At 37.9% G+C, this 16,614-nt stretch overlaps 1 protein-coding gene across 1 annotated transcript in view; it reads left to right on the forward strand.

The window, feature by feature from the left end:
• LOC106870191 (uncharacterized) overlaps positions 1-16,614 on the forward strand; it is a 154,602-nt gene that overhangs the window by 135,998 nt on the left and 1,990 nt on the right. The window lies entirely within an intron of this gene.

The following is a 16,614-nucleotide window of genomic DNA, read 5'->3' on the forward strand; positions in this document are numbered from 1 at the left end:
ATATATCCTTCAGCCTTCATCAGATGTTTTGGAGAAATTTCGAACCTGGGTTCTCATTCCTAACGATGTTACTATTATTATATTATTATTATTATTATTAATCAGGTCGCTGCCGTGAATCGAACTCGGAATCTTGGGGTTAGTAGCCCGCGCTCTTTTCCACTACGCCATATGCCCGTGGACAATTATGGAGTGAATTTTAGGGCTTATAAATCTATTATTTTTCTATCCTTCTTCAATACCGGTTCCCATATGCTATTCATATCTACACTCGGTCTGCTTAGGAGGTTGTTGTGTCCTAGCATATGTGCTGCTTCTTTTAGTTTTCGTATTTTCCAGTGTTGTTCTCTGTCTATTATTTTAACTCCATCCCACAGGGGGAGGTGGTCTCCATTTTGCCATACATGATCAGCTATACCCGATTTATCAATATCTCCTCGTGTCACAGCTTTGCGATGTTCTTCTACCCTTATTTTGAGGGGGCGACATGTTTCGCCTTTGTTTAACCTGCCACAGCTGCATGGGATGGAGTACACGCAGTTTTTTGTCATATTCTCTTCTGTTGGTGGTTTTACCCGAAGGAGATATTTGCGAAGTATTGTATTGCTCTTGAATACTGCCCTGATGTCATATGGGCCGCATATCTTTTGTATCTTTTCGGAGAGGCCTTTCACATAGGGTAGACAGACTGTAGACAGTTTATTGGTTTCATCCTCTCTTTTCTTCATAATTGGAGTAGATAGTATGTTCTTGGGGTAGTTGTTTCTTAATAGATTGTTACTGAGCTTGATTATTTCTTCGTGGTGGGTATCATGATCGCTACTTATATTCTTTGCTCGATGTTTTAGGCACTGAGCAATTCCTCTCTTTACACTGTATGGATGGTGGGAATTGAAGTTAAGGTATCGTCCAGTGAAGGTTGGCTTGCGATATACGGATGTCCTGAATCCATACTCGGTGCGTGTTATTAATACGTCCAGGAATGCCAGCTGATTGTTCTGTTCCTTTTCCATGGTGAACTGTATGGATGGATTTATTGAGTTCACATGATCTAACAGCATTTGGACATCTTGCTGGTGGGGCCAGAGAATAAAGGTGTCATCAACGTATCGCAGCCATAGGTTTGGTTTAAGTGGTGTTGATCATAAAGCCAAATTCTCGAAGTATTCCATGTATATATTGGCTATTATCGGTGATAATGGCGAACCCATAGCTAAACCATCTTCTTGTCGATATATATCAGTGTCCATACTGAAGTAGGTAGTTTCTACACAGAAAGTCAACATTTCCATCAAGTTTGTTATTGGTATACTAGTGCGTTCTTTTAGATGGGTGTCTGTCACTAGTTTTTCTTGAATCACCGATAGTGCTTCAACAGTTGGGACTTTGGTGAATAGACTTATCACATCTAGACTCACCACCTGGATGGATTCAATAGGGGTATCTTTGATCAATTATGTGAAGTGGGTGGAATTCTTCACGTATGATGTTGACTTTTCTGCTAATGGACTGATTATATCCACCAAGAAGCAGCTCAGTGGATGACATGCTGAACCTCTACAGCTCACTATAGGTCTTAGTGGAATACCTTCCTTGTGAATCACCCCCCCCCCCCTGTGGGATGAAGTTAAAATAATAGACAGGGAACAACACTGGAAAATACGAAAACTAAAAGAAGCAGCACATATGCTAGGACATAACAACCACCTAAGCAGACCGAGTGCAGATATGAATAGCATATGGGAACTGGTATTGAGGAAGGATAGAAAAATAATAGATATATAAACCCTAAAATTCACTCCATAATTGCCCACGGGCATATGGCGTAGTGGTTAAGAGCGCGGGCTACTAACCCCAAGATTCCGAGTTCGATTCACGGCAGCGACCTGATTAATAATAATAATAATAATATAATAATAGTAACATCGTTAGGAATGAAAACCCAGGTTCGAAATTTCCCCAAGACACCTGACGAAGGCTGAAGGGTATATCAACCGAAACGTTGTGTTAACAACAAACAAGATGAGGACAAATATCCGTCAAATATAAATAATGTAAATAATTCCTCATCTCTTAAATATAGAACTGTATTCTCTAATTTGTCAAGCAATTTTTTACGATGGCAGGTTGTGGTTTCGGGAATAATCGGTTGCTATTTTCTAGCAACTAATTTCACGCATCGGTTCGAACAGGTACATAGAATCTCTCCCAATGTTGCATGTTGCAACCGTATCTAATTCTTAAACTGTCATCGAAATAGCACTGTCATAATAGTATGAAATCATACATTTTCTTGACAAACTCTCCATCGGTTTTCCAGGACATTGCTTTTCAAATTCTTTTACTTCGTTGTTGTTGGCACTCCGTCGCTTACGACGTCGAGGGTTCCAGTTGATCCGATCAACGGAACAGCCTGCTCGTGAAATTAACGTGCAAGTGGCTGAGCACTCCACAGACACGTGTACCCTTAACGTAGTTCTCGGGGGTATTCAACGTGACACAGTGTGACAAGGCTGACCCTTTGAATTACAGGCACAACAGAAACAGGAAGTCAGAGTGAGAGAAAGTTGTGGTGAAAGAGGACAGCAGGGTTCGCCACCATCCCCTGCCGGAGCCTCGTGGACCATTAGGTGTTTTCGCTCAATAAACACTCACAACGCCCGGTCTGGGAATCGAGACCCCGATCCTATGACCGCGAGTCCGCTGCCCTAACCACTTGGCCATTGCGCGTCCGCCTTTTACTTCGTAGAACACGAGAAATAAAAACCTACTACTGGTGCAACTTACATGGAAAGTAAAAGGGAAAAAAGAACTTACCTTTAAATTTGAAATCAACAACAACAAAATTTTAAAACTTTTTGCTTATTTCATTAAGCTTCTGGTATATAACAAAATTATGAAAGAACCACGTTTCTCAAAACGTTGAAGCGTTAATATTGGTTTTCCACGGACATAAACTATATTTTAAGACCTCATTGTGCACTTACTTAACCCATGTAGTGTATTGTACGAGAACCATTGCTCCAAAAAAAAAAAAAAAAAAAAAAAAACCAGGACTGCTACGGGTTATTTTCTGTTTTATTTTCATAAAAATTGACCATGAAAATTGATCTAATTTGTTCAAACGAATTATTTCTTAACAAGACAATTCTGTCATTCCTTTCGGTGTTATATTAAAACCACATCTAACCAATTACATCTGCGGTACCTTCAGGAAGTTATTCTCCTTAAATAAATATATAAGACTAAGGTCAATGGAAGCTACAATTATTTAGCTAAAAAACAGCGGCAAATAACGCACTAATTAATGCACTCCACACTTATGTTATTGCGATACCATATGTAGCTACTTCTAGTTTTTTTTTGTTTTTTTGCCACGGATACAAATAGACAAGAGTCATACATATATAAGTGCAAGGCTGCGCGTGCGTAGTTGTGTGTGCGCGCTCTTGTGTATATACGGTGAATGTTTGTACCTATATGTGTGTAGGCGCCTGGGCGTGTGTTCCAAACGGTGTCAAGCTGCCATTGGCATATCTGTTTCCGGTTGAAATAGAAAAGGTAGATACGTGTCAACAGTTAAATAATGGACGTTTCTGTCTGTGTAAGAGGGAGGGACAGAAGAAGAGAGAAAGAAAATGTGTGTGTGTGTGGCACTCAGATCAAAAACTGAAAAGATAAAGGAAAGAAAGAGGAAGGGAGATAAAGACCAACAGGGAGATGAGGGAGACAGAGAAATTAAGGTAAATCAGAGATAAAAAGAAAACAGACCTTTGGAGAGGTGATGGAAGAAAAATAGTTGATAAGAGTATGTCTTCATAAAGGAAAGCATATATATATATACACACACACACACACACACACACACACACACACACACACACACACACACACACATACCAAAAGCCGATATGAGAGTTTCTCTCATGGTAACTACCGCAGTACAGGTTTGTTCTAAGAGATCATTCACGTCTAGAGGAGAAAGATATAAAAATATTATACCCCGCCCCCATATATATATGAATAATACTACGATGGGCTTCTTTCAGTTTCGGTCAACCAGATCCACTCACAAGGTTCTGGTCGGCCCGAGGCTCTAGAAGACACTTGTCCAAAGTACCACACAGTGAGACTGAACCAGGATTCATGTGATTGGGAAGCAAACTTACCACACAACCTGCGCATCTCTCTTCCTCCCCTCTATCTCTCTCTCTCTCTCTCTCTCTCTCTCTCTCCCTATATATATATATATAGATATAGATATACACACACACACACACACACAAATACATATATACAAAAAGACAGACAGAGTCCGTTAATCCACTAATCATTAATTAACGACGTTAACATTTTCGTTAACGATTTAACTTTTAAGTTAACTTTCAAAATCATTATCGGACTAAACAACTTCCATTACATTTAGCTTCTGTTAACCCAAAATTTCATAAAAACCGGTAAACGTTTAAAAGTTTCTATTGTTTTCAGACTGTCTTAGCATATTTAATATTGTATGCGTTATTCTTTCAACCCCGATATAACGCCATTTATTATTATAAATAATTTCTAGGACCTCGTTTGGCCCTGCCTGGATTTGAAACCAAATCCACCTGCTTGTTGCTTGCAAAGACAGGGGGAATTTCTTTGTCTTGTCAAGAGGGAACAGTAATTGATGTGTTTCCACTTGATTCGTGACCTCGCTGAGGTGGGTGTCAATATAGAAAATATTGACTTTCATAAAGTGGAAAAATAAATGGAAGGAAAAAAGTTAGTAAATATTTCGGTGTGAACGCAAACAGCTGTTACATGGTAGCAGGGCATGCTAGAAATAGCAGCCAAATCTTTCCTTTTCTGGAAAGAAAGGAGCCGTTTACTCTTGATTTCCATGTCACATTCGTTGAAAGCATGCAAAATAACCTGGAAAAGGAAAAAGACCCGCGAAACAAAAATTCCTTGGTGGGGAACTTCGAGGTCCTCACCACCCCTCCCACCTTTCTTTTTCAGATATAGCTGCTTGCAGCAGGTTTGGAGGTCAGATACAATGAACGCATCCGAAAAAAAAACTGTGGAAAAAAATTATTCCACACCGAGGTACGAAATATTTACCGAAAGAATAAAACCTTGTACCGATTATAAAGTATTAGAGCGATTTGCTCGTCTACATACTTCAACAAATACGTGAAACAAGTAAAGGATAAAAATATTGCCGGCTGAAACTCTTTGTGACTAAAAATTATTCTGAATGGATCAATTCAAACTTCAATCGACTGTTATACAGATCAGATACTATCGGACCCAAACACATTCGTAGCTATCACGTTTGTCTTTAAAATGAATATCAGATTTCCACTGGCTGGAGTGTAAATTAATCTTGAAAGATTCATTCAAGTTTCATAAAGTTTATCTTCTCTTTACTTTCAGATTCGCTCGTCCTTTGTTGTTGATTTTTATTTATTTATTTATTTAGTTATTTATTTATTTATTTATTATCTCTAACTAATAAGAAAATTAATAAATGGAGAATGTTTTGTGTACTCCATTTAATTCTTCGCACATTCATCTCTTTTCTCACAATTAGCTGGTCAGAAAACCATTCATTGTAATGGAGAGACATGCCTAGACTATTTGATTCGACTTAATTTTCTGTTTTTTTTCTTTCTTTGTTTTTCACTTAACCTTTACCCTTTGATATTTTGTTAACTTTTCCAGCACGAGTTATTTCTCTTCACTTCTTATCATCATCATTACGAATTCTGTAGAATTCGTAATGATGATGATGATGACGATGGTGATTTTGGTGGCGGTGGTGTTTTTTACTTTGGTGTATTCGTGTATATATATTCGAGCGCTACATGTTTTTATGCAGCTATTGGTTTATCAGTAAACACAAACATACTTACACAGCATACATGAACACGAGGCAGCGAGGCAACCTCTACGTAGTGGTTCGACGTACTAGAAATGGCGACCAAATTCATTTCCAATCACATTCTATAAATGTAATCACTTAAATGCAAAAGATTTTGACAATAGATCTGCTTCATCAGTGTTGTCCTCGTGTTAAACCACAACATTTACAGTAATGACTCTAGATCAGTGTTCCGCAACCATTTTATCGCTTGCGGCACATTTATATTCTTTTCAAAATTCGGTGGCACACCTGAACTAAAAATATAACTAAAAGTATAGGGGAAAAATTATACTCGGGTTACACTGCGGCACACGTAGCACCGCCTCGTAGTACACCCATGTGCCACGACGTACCGGTTGCATAGACCAATGTTCCGCACAGTGCTTGCATAGACCACTACATAGACCAGTTGGGAGAAAAATTATTTCCATTGGGAAAAAAATTATGTTCAGGTTACACTGCGGCACGTAGCATCGTCTCGTGACACACCAGTCTGCCGCGGCATACCGGTTGCAGAGCACTGCTCTGGATTGTTATAAAGACAGAACATTTGTAGAAACTGGATGTTGTTAGTTGAAGTGACTTAAACAAACTTATATGTACAGATTTTATTGACCTGTGAGGTACAGTAAACGAAGAAACTATAGAACAAGAAACAGAGACAGCCGATGAAGTAGAGAATCGCTAAAAAAAAAACACAAGTTATAAAAAATAAACTGGAAGTCGACAGGCTTAGTAATCAATTCATATCTCAGTTATAGCATTTTTACTTATCCTGATGTTCTGCAGTTTATACCGATGATGATGATGATGATGATGATGATGATGATGATGATGATGGTGGTGGTGGTGGTGGTGGTGGTGGTGGTGGTGGTGGTGGGTGTGCTGCTGCTGATTATGATAATGATGATTAGGAGGAGGAAGACGATGACAATAATAATAATGATGGTGGCATCCTCTTCTCATTTGTTACCCAATATCATGAAACCTTACCGATACTCAAAGCGTGTAGGTAGCATACAGGACAACCAGCCGAACCGTCAGCAATTTGTACCCAGGCACTGGTGCTGTGTTCAGCCAGCAATGCTTTAAGCAGCGGTAAAATATTGGTGGTGTAAAATTCACAAATGAATCGTTTGCATTCTACGAAGTGCATTGTAGAAGTATAATGAATTTAATGCATATAAACTTTAACAACAAAATCGTATATGGTCCCCCCTATGGTCAGATGGACCCCAGTTGAGAACCACTGCTCTACGGTACCATCCGACTCGATAGAAATACCAGTTATAATCCTTCCAATCACACTTCCCTACCTTCAAACGTACATTATGCTCACAGAAATACACGACTGCATAAAGAATTCCTAGGGCTAAACAAGAACAACAACAACATAATTTACATTCATTGCTGTCATTTCATCTGTAAGATGTCTCGAGGTTAATGTTTATCATTTGATGTTTCCAATATCCCCAACATAGCTAAACATCAAAGCAGAATTTTTAGTAGCAAAACACACCACAGGCATTGTTGAGCTATGTACACTGTAAATAATTTTTCCTCTTTCTTCTCTTCCCCCTCCTCCTCCTAACCACTACGCCATATGCCCAGGCATATGGCGTAGTGGTTAAGAGCGCGGGCTACTAACCCCAAGATTCCGAGTTCGATTCCAGGCAGTGACCTGAATAATGATAATAATAATAATAATGATAATAATAATAATAACAACAACAACAGCATCGAAAAATAAATTTGAAATTTCCCCAAGACACCTGATGAAGGCTGGAGGGTATATCAGCCGAAAGGTTGTGTTAACAACAAACAAGATGAGGACAAATATCCGTCAATTGTAAATAATGTACATAATTCCTCATCTCTTAAATATAGAACTGTATTACTCAAAGAATTCCTCAACACATGGCTATGATGCTCCCGCACTACTTCTGCTTGTGACCAGAGATGCACATCGTCAGCGACTAAGGGACATGTTCAACAGGTTAAGGTCAAACAACTGACAAGTACATCTGTGGTACTGAGCAGAATATTTGCTGTAGCCTATCTTGTATACCTAGACAAAACAATATACATTGTAACACTTCCAATCAGTTAAGATCAGAAGCCAAGAGAGCCACTGCCTAGTACTGCATCAGGGCTACTACTACTACTACTACTACTACTACTACTACTATTATTATTATCTTTCTTCTTCTTCTTCTTCTTCTTCTTCTTCTTCTTCTTCTTCTTCTTCTTCTTCTGCTTCTTCTTCTGCTTCTTCTTTTCATTCACTGCCCGTTCCGATTGAAGTGACCTATAATCGAAGATCTTCCAACCATGGCAATCCGGTTTTGTATTTCAGACATTACATATCTACAACTACATTATCTAATGTATCCGTTATTCCTGCTTTAAGATGATTGGATATGCATGAGCTGAGGAAAATTTACCTATTATTTCTAGCATGAAGGATTCCACGCTGCCTTTTACGCATTTGAATTGAGAAAGTGACTTGCAAATAAATAGCATACAACACGACAGTGCCATGCAGTACTTGGGTACCTGAAAGCTTAACTGATAACATCACTAGTCGTTTGTATTGCTCTAACAAACGGGATATCCATCTAGTGGCCAGGTGGTTGAAAAGAAGGAAAGACTAGAGCGGTATATGGGAAGGGAGACAAAGGTGAAATAACTAACACTTTGTGGCATTTGCCACCAAACGGCCGTTAGTCCGACCGAAAAATCAAATGTGATTACGTTCAGATCTTGCTGTGGTAGTGCTTGTTATTGTTGTTAATGATGATGATAGTGATGATGAGGAGGACGACGGAGAAGACGACGATGATGATGATAGTGAGGAGGAGGAGGAGGTGTTTACAAAGTCAAAGTCGTCGTCAGTTTCATTATCGTCGTCCTCGTCGTCATTATCATCACAGTGCAAGTAATAGAAACCTAAAGCAAAAGCAAGAGGCAAAAAAGGAAATTGAGGCAATATTTTTCTAAGACCTTAGTCTTTCAAGGAGAGAGGTGGGTAATACAAGGGTGATTAGAAAGGGAAAGAGAGCAAGGAATAGATAAGGGAGTGAAGGAGAGAGAGAGAGAGAGAGGTGGGGGAGGTAAATAGCTAACTGTCAACGACATCTGCTCACGAACTTTGACATACTTCTTTTGAAGGAAACCTGATCACCTCGTTTCAGGTGACAGAAATGTGTAGTAATCTCTTGAACTGCCACAACAACAACAACAACTATATCGTAAAAAGTAACAAACAACAATACCAATAACAACGTCAATTTGGATAGCTCGCACTGATGTTTCCCAGCCGTCGTAGACAGAGAGAGCATTACTGGTCTGTTCTTTACTACAGTATGTATACTCTCAAATCACATATGACATCTATCACGCACCACATACATACATAGATACATACATAGATACACATACATACATACATACATACATACATACATACATAGACACACATTCCTCGAGTTAACGTGGGTGGGTCTACGCAGTCTACTAGAAATAGCTGCTACATTCATTCAATTCACTCTATAAGAAGCGTTCTAAAAATGGAAGAATACGTAGGAAAATATAGTTCTTGAAAGATAGATAGATAGATAGATAAATAGATAGATTTAAAGACGGATTGGACTTGGTACGAAAAATGTTTGGCCATAGTTATGCTCGATTAGAACTGATCTGACGCTAAACAGCAACACACATTGTTGCGTAATATGTAGAGCTCTTGATTCTAACCTCGTCAAGAGCAGCCAGTATAACGAGCAACGAACCTTCTCAAACCGTATGTAGAACGATGTACAAAACATGTTGCGATATTTAATTGCGTTCCTTCACGTTCACATAAACACCACTCAAGAATTTGAATTGACCTAATCCTTCCTACTCTCTACTACGATGGGTGATCTTGGGCGCAAATTCGAATTCATTATGCACCAGTATTCATATACGAGCGAAGATTTAGTCTTTTAATTCATTGTTTGGCTACCAGTGAATGACCATTTACATTCATTAATTCCTATTTCTCACTCAGACCATCTCTTTATCTTAGCCTTCCCCACCTTTCTTTTTTTCTTTTTGTAATATTTTTACGGTATTCTACTTTTCCCATTAAATAGTTCTTCAGGAGATAATCCAACGAAGGAGTCTCTTGCGTTCTGACACAACTTGCTAGAAATAATATCTAGATTTCCCTCAAATTTCCTTTTAAGAAGAAAGACAAGATGAAAAATAAAAACGGACGCATTAGAACATTGTATCATGTATTCTTAGGTACATTATTTCTGAAAAATTGAGGTGTAATGGTCGATTATGGAACGTCTTTGCTCAAATGTCAGGTCAATTAGGATTGATTTGCAGCACAACTATAACAACAGTGACACATCAGGAAAGACATGCATGTTGCATCAGCTCTCTTCCCTTATCTCTATCAATCTACAAACCTTGTGCTTAGTTAAAATAATTGAATGTTGTCGTAGTGTATGACTTCCGGCAGTGGAATTCTGGTCATTAAAATGTATGAATGACACATCTAATCGTAACGGTAATTTCAGTTGGATCATAAATCTTTATCATTTATATCAATGAGTTGAACGAACTGATGAGTTGTAAGAAGAATGAAATTAGTCCAGTATTCATTCCATGCTGCAGAAAAACTTGCAGTTTAACCACGGGACATAATTTCACAGTAAAATGACGTACATGTGGCAATAGCTAAGTGATATTTATTCAAAATCTACACTAATACTAGTTCTATAATAATTATAACAATCAGATGATACTTTTATTTTTGTAGATTGACCCGTGTATGTGTGTGTGTGTGTGTGTGTGTGTGTATGGCCTCTGTATGTGTATGTGTGTGAGAGTGTGGAATGTGTTTATTATACATTTGTCTGTCTCTCTCATCCCTCTCTTTATCCGTGAGAGAGACAGACGGATAGACAGAGGCAAAAAAAAAAAAGAAATGGTTGGGAACCACAAGCATAAATATACAATCTTGGCTACGTCTGTCTGTTGAGTCACTGTCAGTCAGTAAATATCTGCCTTAGATAAATTGTGGGTTTGTCTAATACAAATATACATACATACATGCATATATATATATATATATATATATATATATATATATATATATATATATATATATATATATATATATATATATATATAGTATCTCACAGAAGTATATACACTCATAAAAAAATTCAGTAAAATTGCCATTATTCTGGTAATATCGAAGGAAATCAAACTAAATTTATATTGAATAAAATATATTATACTTGGAAGCATTATACAAATTTCGAACACAAACCAATAAAGATTTCATAGATATGAACGAAAGATTAATTTTCAAACGTTACAAAAATATGTACACCCTAAAAGAAATTTGTTATATACAATATTTTATCTTTTTTTTTTTTTTAACTAAATTCAGGTATTGCTGATAATTTCAATTCTAATAAATTATTTCTCCTGAAATTTTTGCACCGGTCATTGATACTGCATCTGCAGGATTTCTGACATGTGTACCGTGGTGAGAATCTTCTTCATTGAGATTAAAATTACACCAAAAGGAAAAGAATTGTCTAAAAATTTGAAGAAAATTATTTTTGAATTTGCACAAGAATGGTTCAGGATACAAGTTAGCAAACAAATACATATTAATGTAAACATAGTTACCAAAGTAATTCAGAAGTACAAAGCTACTGGACAGCTAAGCAATAAACATCGTCCAGGTCGTCCTTCTATTTTAACTGCACGTGATATTCGCCAGATCTAACGTTACGTGATTGATGTACGACCGGTGTCGTACCGCTTCATCTTTCACCTATGAAGTGTCTTCTGTAAATGAAACGAATATATCCGCCCAAACAGTTCGCTGTTTGAACCAGTGTGATCTTCATGGACGCATTCCTCGTAGGAAACTTCTCGCTACCAGACACAAATCAAGCCGTTTTTCTATTGCCGAAACCCATGTGAGTAAGGGGAAAGAGGTTCGGAATAAAATTCAATTTTCAAACGAGACTAAAATCAACTTCTTTGGGTCAGATGGTATTAAACTACTAGGTGAAGATAGTATAGACAAATGCACCGTGCCTACCGTGAAACACGGCGGCGGAAGTATTATGCTTTGGGGATGCAAGAGTGCAGCTGATATGGGAGGACTCATATTTACTGAGAGAACAGTGGATTCAAGGCTTTGTTGTGACATATTGCGGAAAACAATGTTGAAAAGCATCAAGGAACTAGGAAGACATTCCATGTTCCAACATGATAATGACCCTTAACACACATCAAAGATAACGACTAAGTTTATATCAGATAAAAAAGGTAAAGGCATTGCCTTGGCCTACCATGTCACCTGATTTTAACCCAATTGAATATCTGTGGGGTGTTTTGAAAAGGATGGTTGAGGAGAAAAAACCCCGCAATGTAACAGCTGAAAGACATCATTCAGGGTGAATGGAGGTCGATCTCATCGGTTATATGCGGAAACTTAGTCAACTCTATGCCCAGAAGACTTAATGCAGTCATTGAAAGCAAGGGCGGTCTCACCATATATTGAATATAGCAAATCATCTTTTAGGGTATACATATTTTTCTATCTTTTGAAAATTAATATTTCGTCATATCTTTGAATATTTTTATTGTTTTGTGTTCCGATTTGTATAATGTTCGCATGTATAAACCGTTGTCTGGCTTAATTCCAACAACTGATCGTTGCCTGATTTTAGTGGCGTTGATTCTATTGCAAACATACAGGCCCGAAGTCTGGTTGGAGGACACATTCCTGTCTTCCTTCCATCAATCTCAGAAGCCCTCAAAAAAATTAAAGGTGATGTGCGCTGTCCTTATCGCTCTGATGATTCTACGAAGTAGCCTCTATGTGACCGTACAAACCTTCTAGAAATATCAGGCAAATTTTATATCGCATGCTAATATCTTACAAAAGGAGTGACACATAAGAAAATGTAGCTTTAGGCATGCAATACTCAGGAAAACGTTGGCATGGTCATGATTGAACTTTTGGGCATAGGTTTGCGCAGTCCGAGCTACCCTGGGGTTAATCAGCAACAACGACCAAATACCAATAACAACAGCAACAATAATACTAGTACAGACTATATCGAATTCAATACCATCACTGTTAGCAATGAAAACCAAGCTCCCTTGATAGAATTAAGAGATGAATAAATAAATATATAATAAGAACCTTTATTTATCTAATCCGCCCTTCCTTGAATTACTGCTACTAAATCTAACAGGTTTATTTCCATAGCTTTGTAAAATTGTCAATGATATTTTATGGTTTCTTGCTTAACAAATATCCTTTAAAAGCTTGTTTGTATGACTCTGTGTGTGTGTGTGTGTGTGTGTGTGTGTGTGCGTGTGTGTGTGCGTGCGTGCGCATGAGCGCGCGTTTGTTTATGTGTATGAGCCTGTGCGTTTATGTGTTTTTATGCGATTTCTAAACAGTCTTCAAAATAATACCATTTTAACTTACTGAAGTCTATTATTATTAGTATAACCACCCACTGCCTGTATTTCTTCTTTGTAATGTCCCTCGTACGCTACTCTTGCGGCAAATAAAGAAAACATTTTTTCTGTAGTCTTATTTTTATTGCGTGCTTTGATTGCACAACCAAGCGCAACATTGTGTGTTTTGGGTACGTGTAGCGTTGTTTTGTTTTTGTTTTTCTATTGTGTTGAAAGTACTCCACATAATATGTGGCCAGTGTTAGTAGTGCTATATACAGTATCTTATATATGAGTGTACCACGTCCTGAAGTTTTGGTTATATATTTTTCTGCATCATTTCTTTTTTTATCACTCACAAGGGTCCAATTCACAATTGCTTGTTTTCAATTCTGCTGTCTGTTTTAATACTTGGATAATTTGTCAAAAGAGATATATTATTGCCCGTTGCCACTCATGTCTTCTGATAGAACTCATACATTGTTATCTATATTAGCAGAATTGTTAGCACGCCGGACAAAATGGTTCGCAGCATTTCGTCGGTCTTTACATTCGGAATTCAAATTCCGTCGAAGTCGAATTTGAAGTTCATCCTTTCGGAGACGATAAAATAAGTACCAGTTATGTACTGGGGTCGATGTAATCGACTAGCCCTCTCCCCCAAATTTCAGGCCTTGTACCAATAATGGAAAGGATATTACAGAGTGTGATGGAGTAGTGGAATGATAAAATGTCAAACAAAACGTCTTCACCGTCTATTTTCAAGTATTGCTTTGGTCGGCTTTTATTTTTCCAAGGTCGATAAACTTTTGCGCGCGCGTGTGTGTGTGTGGTGGGGGTGAATGAGTCTCCAAATCTCTGGAGGATTATTAGAATCAGTAGAATTCCGGACAAAATATCTTACTATGTTTATAAATACCTTTTTATATCTTTTTATGCTATGAAGTAGAAACCCGAGATAGGGGTCGACTTTGAGTTTCATCCTTCAGATGTTGATAAAATAACTATCAGTCAAGTTATTTTATAGTTCGCTACAATCTACTTTACCAGCTTCTAAAATATGTAGCTTATGTTTAAAACCAGTATTGTCAATCCCATTAAGAACACATTTGAATAAATTTCGAAACACATCTGGATTTGATGTAGGCAGTAGATGTGTGTAGGGCCTAGGAGAGAGGAGCAGATAGTACATTAAATTTAGGCCTTTGAATTCTTTGTGATATTAGAAAATGCTTGAATATATTGAAGCATTCAGAGAAGCGAATGAGACATGAAAAAAAAAAAAAATGAAAACTTGGTATCCATTATAAAATTTCTTTTCAGATGTCAAGGTTATATTTTTGTTGCTTTTCTTACAGTATAATGTAGAGAGTCTCTAGGCATTATACTACAAATAGCAGTGAATCTCAAATCGCACCCTATTGTTTTTGAAAGGGAAGGACATCTTAGATAATATAGTCCTAGGTACAATGTGGTTCGAGTAGAGAGCTTCTCAGGTCATAATTTATCATATTAAAAAGAAAAAATAAGTCGTTGAAGAGTACTTTTAGATATACTTATAACTGGATAAAGTTAGTGAAAAACACGGGGTATCCTCAGCTCGAATGCCTTTAATTTTAGGCCTAAAAAAGAACTACGCCCTGCTAGAGAAACAGGCTTTATCAAATATGCCTCAATTAGAATATAGGTTAAAGGCTGGACGTCAGGGATGTTTTGCATATGTTGATAGTCTTTCAAAGACATTAAATACCCACAAAGTATGAACTGAGGGATTGAAATTGATCTTACAATACTAACGTTTAAAACTAATATCACATTAGTTGTTGTGTTGTTTAGTATCAGGGCAATCCTGAACGAGGAAATCAGTCTAGCTGTGAGCCCCGATTTTAGTAGATTTCGTTCGCTAGTATATCTTTCCTTAAAAGATGGTAAGGTGTCATTTGTGCAAGTTTTAGCTAATGTTTCTAAATAGGTTGAGAGACAGAGAAGCGGCTCACTAGTTATCAGAATTTATAGGCTAATGGAAACTCTCTACATCGATGAAACCAATTTGAAAATACAAACTGAAGAGTCGATGTTGTTCGTTGTCATTAATTTCGTCGTCGTCGCTGCCGCTGCTGTCGCTGCTGGTGTTGCTATTTTGTTCTTGGTTAGCTTATGTCTACCAAATCCACTCAGAAGGCTTTGGTCGGTCTCAGGCTATAGTAGAAGACACTTACCCAAGGAGCCACGCAATGGTACTGAACCCGGAACCATGTGGTTAGGAAGCAAGCTTCTTACCACACAGCCACGCCTTTGTATGTATGTATGTATATATGTATGTATGTATGTATGTGTGAGTGTGTGTGTGTACGTATGTGTGTGTATGAATGTCGTAGCGCGCATGTATCGGAGGTGGGGTGTATTTGTCTACGTGTGTTAGAGGCGGTGGAAAAGGTTAGATAAAATTCTAAACACCTTGGGCTCATGATAATGCGGATATACATGTGTGTCATTTTATGTGAGGTGTCTGTATGGCGGGTGGGTGTGTACGCTCGTGCGTGTGGGTGTCGGTGTAAGCAAGAGTAATTTCATCGGCCTCGTGTTGTGAATTCGATCATCATTCTGGTCGACTTAGATATTTCGCTGTTTGAGGTCGGTTTTCTACATCAGCGTTGAAGCTGCAGCTGTGATTCTTCAGAATTTGAGAACATTGGAATCTGCTTTTCAAAAGGCAGAAAGAGAACGAGAACAATCAGCAGATAGATACACATATAGACGGAAAGGAAGACTGAGGGAGGGAGGGAGACACAGAGAGAAAGCGAGAGTATTTGATAAAGTGAAAGTAAAAGAAAAAGTAGAGAAGGAAATAGAGCTAAGGGAGAAGGTAGAGAAAGAATGTGGTATAGTTTAACATTTAAGGGAAACTTTTGTACTCAGTACACTTTGCCCCCACCGCACCCACATTCATATGTACACACTTCTACGCACTCCCACCTCTAGACGCACTTACTCCCTCGCTCGTGAAAGTAACATCTACCAAACATAACACGGTGATAACAATCACCACCACCACCACCACCACTGTCAGCACATCTACTTCCACATCATCATCATCATTGTCTTCGTCTTTATCTATTTTGAGGTGTCATTGAAATATCTGAATATCTGAATATAACAGAGGCAAGTAGGGTACACTTGAGACACAAGGAAGCTTCCACGTAATCCCT

Source organism: Octopus bimaculoides, chromosome 4 (genome assembly GCF_046866305.1).
Source record: "Octopus bimaculoides isolate indiv1 chromosome 4, ASM4686630v1, whole genome shotgun sequence".
Taxonomy (NCBI): domain Eukaryota; kingdom Metazoa; phylum Mollusca; class Cephalopoda; order Octopoda; family Octopodidae; genus Octopus; species Octopus bimaculoides.